Genomic DNA, 8024 nt, shown 5'->3' on the forward strand with positions numbered 1-8024 from the left:
ATCGGCGAGAAATCGTCGTTTTGCATCGAAATATGCGGTTTTCTGTAAGAATTTTGATGATTTCGTGCAGAATTCTGCTGTTTTCTTGCAATTCAGCCGTTGAATCTTGGTGAAAAGTCATGATTTTGTAGATTTCGTGCTCTTCTTTGCGAATTCAAGCCAGAAAACAACGAAAATCGGCGAGAAATCGTTGTTTTGCATCGAAATATGCGTTTTTCTCTTAGAATTTTGATGATTTCGTGCAGAATTCTGCTGTTTTCTTGCAATTCAGCCGTTGAATCTTGGTAAAAAGTCACGATTTTGTAGTTTTCGTGCTCTTCTTTGCGAATTCAAGCCAGAAAACAACGAAAATCGGCGAGAAATCGTCGTTTTGCATCGAAATATGCGGTTTTCTGTAAGAATTTTGATGATTTCGTGCAGAATTCTGCTGTTTTCTTGCAATTCAGCCGTTGAATCTTGGTGAAAAGTCATGATTTTGTAGATTTCGTGCTCTTCTTTGCAAATTCAAGCCAGAAAACAACGAAAATCGGCGAGAAATCGTCGTTTTGCATCGAAATATGCGGTTTTCTCTAAGAATTTTGACGATTTCGTGCAGAATTCTGCTGTTTTCTTGCAATTCAGCCGTTGAATCTTGGTAAAAAGTGATTATTTAGTAGATTTCGTGCTCTTCTTTGCGAATTCAAGCCAGAAAACAACGAAAATCGGCGAGAAATCGTTGTTTTGCATCGAAATATGCGTTTTTCTCTAAGAATTTTGATGATTTCGTGCAGAATTCTGCTGTTTTCTTGCAACTCAGCCGTTGAATCTTGGTAAAAAGTCATGATTTTGTAGATTTCGTGCTCTTCTTTGCAAATTCAAGCCAGAAAACCACGAAAATCGGCGAAAAATCGTCGTTTTGCATCGAAATATGCGGTTTTCTGTAAGAATTTTGATGATTTCGTGGATAATTTTGCTGTTTTCTTGCAATTCAGCTGTTGAATCTTGGTAAAAAGTCAAGATTTTATAGATTTCGTGCTCTTCTTTGCGAATTCAAGCCAGAAAACAACGAAAATCGGCGAGAAATCGTCGTTTTGCATCGAAATATGCGGTTTTCTGTAAGAATTTTGATGATTTCGTGCAGAATTCTGCTGTTTTCTTGCAATTCAGATGTTGAATCTTGGTAAAATGTCATGATTTTGTAGATTTCGTGCTCTTCTTTGCGAATTCAAGATATAAAACAACGAAAATCAGCGAGAAATCGTCGTTTTGCATCGAAATATGCGGTTTTCTCTAAGAATTTTGACGATTTCGTGCAGAATTCTGCTGTTTTCTTGCAATTCAGCTGATGAATCTTGGTAAAACATGATTATTTAGTAGATTTCGTGCTCTTCTTTGCGAATTCAAGCCAGAAAACAACGAAAATCGGCGAGAAATCGTTGTTTTGCATCGTAATATGCGGTTTTCTCTAAGAATTTTGATGATTTCGTGCAGAATTCTGCTGTTTTCTTGCAATTTAGCCGTTGAATCTTGGTAAAAAGTCATGATTTTGTAGATTTCGTGCTCTTCTTTGCGAATTCAAGCCAGAAAACAACGAAAATCGGCGAGAAATCGTCGTTTTACATCGAAATATGCGGTTTTCTGTAAGAATTTTGATGCTTTTGTGGATAATTTTGCTGTTTTCTTGCAATTCAGCCGTTGAATCTTGGTAAAAAGTCATGATTTTGTAGATTTCGTGCTCTTCTTTGCGAATTCAAGCCAGAAAACAACGAAAATCGGCGAGAAATCGTCGTTTTGCATCGAAATATGCGGTTTTCTGTAAGAATTTTGATGATTTCGTGCAGAATTCTGCTGTTTTCTTGCAATTCAGCTGTTGAATCTTGGTAAAATGTCATGATTTTGTAGATTTCGTGCTCTTCTTTGCGAATTCAAGATAGAAAACAACGAAAATCAGCGAGAAATCGTCGTTTTGCATCGAAATATGCGGTTTTCTCTAAGAATTTTGACGATTTCGTGCAGAATTCTGCTGTTTTCTTGCAATTCAGCTGTTGAATCTTGGTAAAAAGTGATTATTTAGTAGATTTCGTGCTCTTCTTTGCGAATTCAAGCCAGAAAACAACGAAAATCGGCGAGAAATCGTTGTTTTGCATCGTAATATGCGGTTTTCTCTAAGAATTTTGATGATTTCGTGCAAAATTCTGCTGTTTTCTTGCAATTAAGCCGTTGAATCTTGGTAAAAAGTCATGACTATGTAGATTTCGTGCTCTTCTTTGCGAATTCAAGCAAGAAAACAACGAAAATCGGCGAGAAATCGTCGTCTTGCATCGAAATATGCGGTTTTCTGTAAGAATTTTGATGATTTCGTGCAGAATTCTGCTGTTTTCTTGCAATTCAGCCGTTGAATCTTGGTAAAAAGTCATGATTTTGTAGATTTCATGCTCTTCTTTGCGAATTCAAGCCAGAAAACAACGAAAATCGGCGAGAAATCGTTGTTTTGCATCGAAATATGCGTTTTTCTCTAAGAATTTTGATGATTTCGTGCAGAATTCTGCTGTTTTCTTGCAATTCAGCCGTTGAATCTTGGTAAAAAGTCATGATTTTGTAGATTTCGTGCTCTTCTTTGCGAATTCAAGCCAGAAAACCACGAAAATCGGCGAAAAATCGTCGTTTTACATCGAAATATGCGGTTTTCTGTAAGAATTTTGATGATTTTGTGGATAATTTTGCTGTTTTCTTGCAATTCAGCCGTTGAATCTTGGTAAAAAGTCATGATTTTGTAGATTTCGTGCTCTTCTTTGCGAATTCAAGCCAGAAAACAACGAAAATCGGCGAGAAATCGTCGTTTTGCATCGAAATATGCGGTTTTCTGTTAGAATTTTGATGATTTCGTGCAGAATTCTGCTGTTTTCTTGCAATTCAGCCGTTGAATCTTGGTAAAATGTCATGATTTTGTAGATTTCGTGCTCTTCTTTGCGAATTCAAGATAGAAAACAACGAAAATCTGCGAGAAATCGTCGTTTTGCATCGAAATATGCGGTTTTCTCTAAGAATTTTGACGATTTCGTGCAGAATTCTGCTGTTTTCTTGCAATTCAGCTGTTGAATCTTGGTAAAAAGTGATTATTTAGTAGATTTCGTGCTCTTCTTTGCGAATTCAAGCCAGAAAACAACGAAAATCGGCGAGAAATCGTTGTTTTGCATCGTAATATGCGGTTTTCTCTAAGAATTTTGATGATTTCGTGCAGAATTCTGCTGTTTTCTTGCAATTCAGCTGTTGAATCTTGGTAAAAAGTGATTATTTAGTAGATTTCGTGCTCTCCTTTGCGAATTCAAGTCAGAAAACAACGAAAATCGGCGAGAAATCGTTCTTTTGCATCGTAATATGCGGTTTTCTCTAAGAATTTTGATGATTTCGTGCAGAATTCTGCTGTTTTCTTGCAATTCAGCCGTTGAATCTTGGTAAAAAGTGATTATTTAGTAGATTTCGTGATCTTCTTTGCGAATTCAAGTCAGAAAACAACGAAAATCGGCGAGAAATCGTTCTTTTGCATCGTAATATGCGGTTTTCTCTAAGAATTTTGATGATTTCGTGCAGAATTCTGCTGTTTTCTTGCAATTCAGCTGTTGAATCTTGGTAAAAAGTGATTATTTAGTAGATTTCGTGCTCTCCTTTGCGAATTCAAGTCAGAAAACAACGAAAATCGGCGAGAAATCGTTCTTTTGCATCGTAATATGCGGTTTTCTCTAAGAATTTTGATGATTTCGTGCAGAATTCTGCTGTTTTCTTGCAATTCAGCCGTTGAATCTTGGTAAAAAGTGATTATTTAGTAGATTTCGTGATCTTCTTTGCGAATTCAAGCCAGAAAACAACGAAAATCGGCGAGAAATCGTCGTTTTGCATCGAAATATGCGGTTTTCTGTAAGAATTTTGATGATTTCGTGCAGAATTCTGCTGTTTTCTTGCAATTCAGCCGTTGAATCTAGGTAAAAAGTCATGATTTTGTAGATTTCGTGCTCTCCTTGGCGAATTCATAATAGAAAACAACGAAAATCGGCGAGAAATCGTTGTTTGGCTAAGAATTTTGATGATTTCGTGCAGATTTCTGCTGTTTTCTTGCAATTCAGCCGTTGAATCTTGGTAAAAAGTCATGATTTTGTAGATTTCGTGCTCTTCTTTGCGAATTCAAGCCAGAAAACAACCAGAATCGGCGAGAAATCGTCGTTTTGCATCGAAATATGCGGTTTTCTGTAAGAATTTTGATGATTTCGTGCAGAATTCTGCTGTTTTCTTGCAATTCAGCCGTTGAATCTTGGTAAAAAGTCATGATTTTGTAGATTTCGTGCTCTTCTTTGCGAATTCAAGCCAGAAAACAACGAAAATCGGCGAGAAATCGTCGTTTTGCATCGAAATATGCGGTTTTCTCTAAGAATTTTGACGATTTCGTGCAGAATTCTGCTGTTTTCTTGCAACTCAGCCGTTGAATCTTGGTAAAAAGTCATGATTTTGTAGATTTCGTGCTCTTCTTTGCGAATTCAAGATAGAAAACAACGAAAATCAGCGAGAAATCGTCGTTTTGCATCGAAATATGCGGTTTTCTCTAAGAATTTTGATGATTTCGTGCAGAATTCTGCTGTTTTCTTGCAATTCAGCCGTTGAATCTTGATAAAAAGTCATGATTTTGTAGATTTCGTGCTCTTCTTTGCAAATTCATGCCAGAAAACAACGAAAATCGGCGAGAAATCGTCGTTTTGCATCGAAATATGCGGTTTTCTGTAAGAATTTTGATGATTTCGTGCAGAATTCTGCTGTTTTCTTGCAATTCAGCCGTTGAATCTAGGTAAAAAGTCATGATTTTGTAGATTTCGTGCTCTTCTTGGCGAATTCAAGATAGAAAACAACGAAAATCGGCGAGAAATCGTTGTTTTGCATCGAAATATGCGGTTTTCTGTAAGAATTTTGATGATTTCGTGCAGAATTCTGCTGTTTTCTTGCAATTCAGCCGTTGAATCTTGGTAAAAAGTCATGATTTTGTAGATTTCGTGCTCTTCTTTGCGAATTCAAGCCAGAAAACAACGAAAATCGGCGAGAAATCGTCGTTTTGCATCGAAAAATGCGGTTTTCTGTAAGAATTTTGATGATTTCGTGCAGCATTTCTGCTGTTTTCTTGCAACTCAGCCGTTGAATCTTGGTAAAAAGTCATGATTTTGAAGATTTCGTGCTCTTCTTTGCGAATTCAAGCCAGAAAACAACCAGAATCGGCGAGAAATCGTCGTTTTGCATCGAAATATGCGGTTTTCTGTAAGAATTTTGATGATTTCGTGCAGAATTCTGCTGTTTTCTTGCAATTCAGCCGTTGAATCTTGGTAAAAAGTCATGATTTTGTAGATTTCGTGCTTTTCTTTGCGAATTCAAGCCAGAAAACAACGAAAATCGGCGAGAAATAATCGTTTTGCATCGAAATATGGTTTTCTGTAAGAATTTTGATGATTTCGTGCAGAATTCTGCTGTTTTCTTGCAATTCAGCCGTTGAATCTTGGTAAAAAGTGATGATTTTGTAGATTTCGTGCTCTTTTTTGCGAATTCAAGATAGAAAACAACGAAAATCGGCGAGAAATCGTTGTTTTGCATCGAAATATGCGGTTTTCTCTAAGAATTTTGACGATTTCGTGCAGAATTCTGCTGTTTTCTTGCAATTCAGCCGTTGAATCTTGGTAAAAAGTCATGATTTTGTAGATTTCGTGCTCTTCTTTGCGAATTCAAGATAGAAAACAACGAAAATCAGCGAGAAATCGTCGTTTTGCATCGAAATATGCGGTTTTCTCTAAGAATTTTGATGATTTCGTGCAGAATTCTGCTGTTTTCTTGCAATTCAGCCGTTGAATCTAGGTAAAAAGTCATGATTTTGTAGATTTCGTGCTCTTCTTTGCAAATTCATGCCAGAAAACAACGAAAATCGGCGAGAAATCGTCGTTTTGCATCGAAATATGCGGTTTTCTGTAAGAATTTTGATGATTTCGTGCAGAATTCTGCTGTTTTCTTGCAATTCAGCCGTTGAATCTTGGTAAAAAGTCATGATTTTGTAGATTTCGTGCTCTTCATTGCGAATTCAAGCCAGAAAACAACGAAAATCAGCGAGAAATCGTCGTTTTGCATCGAAATATGCGGTTTTCTGTAAGAATTTTGATGATTTCGTGCAGAATTCTGCTGTTTTCTTGCAATTCAGCCGTTGAATCTTGGTAAAAAGTCATGATTTTGTAGATTTCGTGCTCTTTTTGGCAAATTCAAGATAGAAAACAACGAAAATCGGCGAGAAATCGTTGTTTTGCATCGAAATATGCGGTTTTCTGTAAGAATTTTAAAGATTTCGTGCAGAATTCTGCTGTTTTCTTGCAATTCAGCCGTTGAATCTAGGTAAAAAGTCATGATTTTGTAGATTTCGTGCTCTTGTTGGCGAATTCAAGATAAAAAACAACGAAAATCGGCGAGAAATCGTTGTTTTGCATCGAAATATGCGGTTTTCTGTGAGAATTTTGATGATTTCGTGCAGAATTCTGCTGTTTTCTTGCAATTCAGCCGTTGAATCTTGGTAAAAAGTGATGATTTTGTAGATTTCGTGCTCTTCTTTGCGAATTCAAGCCAGAAAACAACGAAAATCGGCGAGAAATCGTCGTTTTGCATCGAAAAATGCGGTTTTCTGTAAGAATTTTGATGATTTCGTGCAGATTTCTGCTGTTTTCTTGCAATTCAGCCGTTGAATCTTGGTAAAAAGTCATGATTTTGTAGATTTCGTGCTCTTCTTTGCGAATTCAAGCCAGAAAACAACCAGAATCGGCGAGAAATCTTCGTTTTGCATCGAAATATGCGGTTTTCTGTAAGAATTTTGATGATTTCGTGCAGAATTCTGCTGTTTTCTTGCAATTCAGCCGTTGAATCTTGGTAAAAAGTCATGATTTTGTAGATTTCGTGCTCTTCTTTGCGAATTCAAGCCAGAAAACAACGAAAATCGGCGAGAAATCGTCGTTTTGCATCGAAATATGCGGTTTTCTCTAAGAATTTTGACGATTTCGTGCAGAATTCTGCTGTTTTCTTGCAACTCAGCCGTTGAATCTTGGTAAAAAGTCATGATTTTGTAGATTTCGTGCTCTTCTTTGCGAATTCAAGATAGAAAACAACGAAAATCAGCGAGAAATCGTCGTTTTGCATCGAAATATGCGGTTTTCTGTAAGAATTTTGATGACTTCGTGCAGAATTCTGCTGTTTTCTTGCAATTCAGCCGTTGAATCTTGGTAAAAAGTCATGATTTTGTAGATTTCGTGCTCTTCATTGCGAATTCAAGCCAGAAAACAACGAAAATCAGCGAGAAATCGTCGTTTTGCATCGAAATATGCGGTTTTCTGTAAGAATTTTGATGATTTCGTGCAGAATTCTGCTGTTTTCTTGCAATTCAGCCGTTGAATCTTGGTAAAAAGTCATGATTTTGTAGATTTCGTGCTCTTTTTGGCAAATTCAAGATAGAAAACAACGAAAATCGGCGAGAAATCGTTGTTTTGCATCGAAATATGCGGTTTTCTGTAAGAATTTTGAAGATTTCGTGCAGAATTCTGCTGTTTTCTTGCCATTCAGCCGTTGAATCTAGGTAAAAAGTCATGATTTTGTAGATTTCGTGCTCTTGTTGGCGAATTCAAGATAAAAAACAACGAAAATCGGCGAGAAATCGTTGTTTTGCATCGAAATATGCGGTTTTCTGTAAGAATTTTGATGATTTCGTGCAGAATTCTGCTGTTTTCTTGCAATTCAGCCGTTGAATCTTGGTAAAAAGTGATGATTTTGTAGATTTCGTGCTCTTCTTTGCGAATTCAAGCCAGAAAACAACGAAAATCGGCGAGAAATCGTCGTTTTGCATCGAAAAATGCGGTTTTCTGTAAGAATTTTGATGATTTCGTGCAGATTTCTGCTGTTTTCTTGCAATTCAGCCGTTGAATCTTGGTAAAAAGTCATGATTTTGTAGATTTCGTGCTCTTCTTTGCGAATTCAAGCCAGAAAACAAC

This window comes from Gnatocerus cornutus, chromosome 3 (genome assembly GCF_029298725.1).
Source record: "Gnatocerus cornutus isolate USDA-ARS CGAHR chromosome 3, icGnaCorn1.1, whole genome shotgun sequence".
Taxonomy (NCBI): Eukaryota; Metazoa; Arthropoda; class Insecta; order Coleoptera; family Tenebrionidae; genus Gnatocerus; species Gnatocerus cornutus.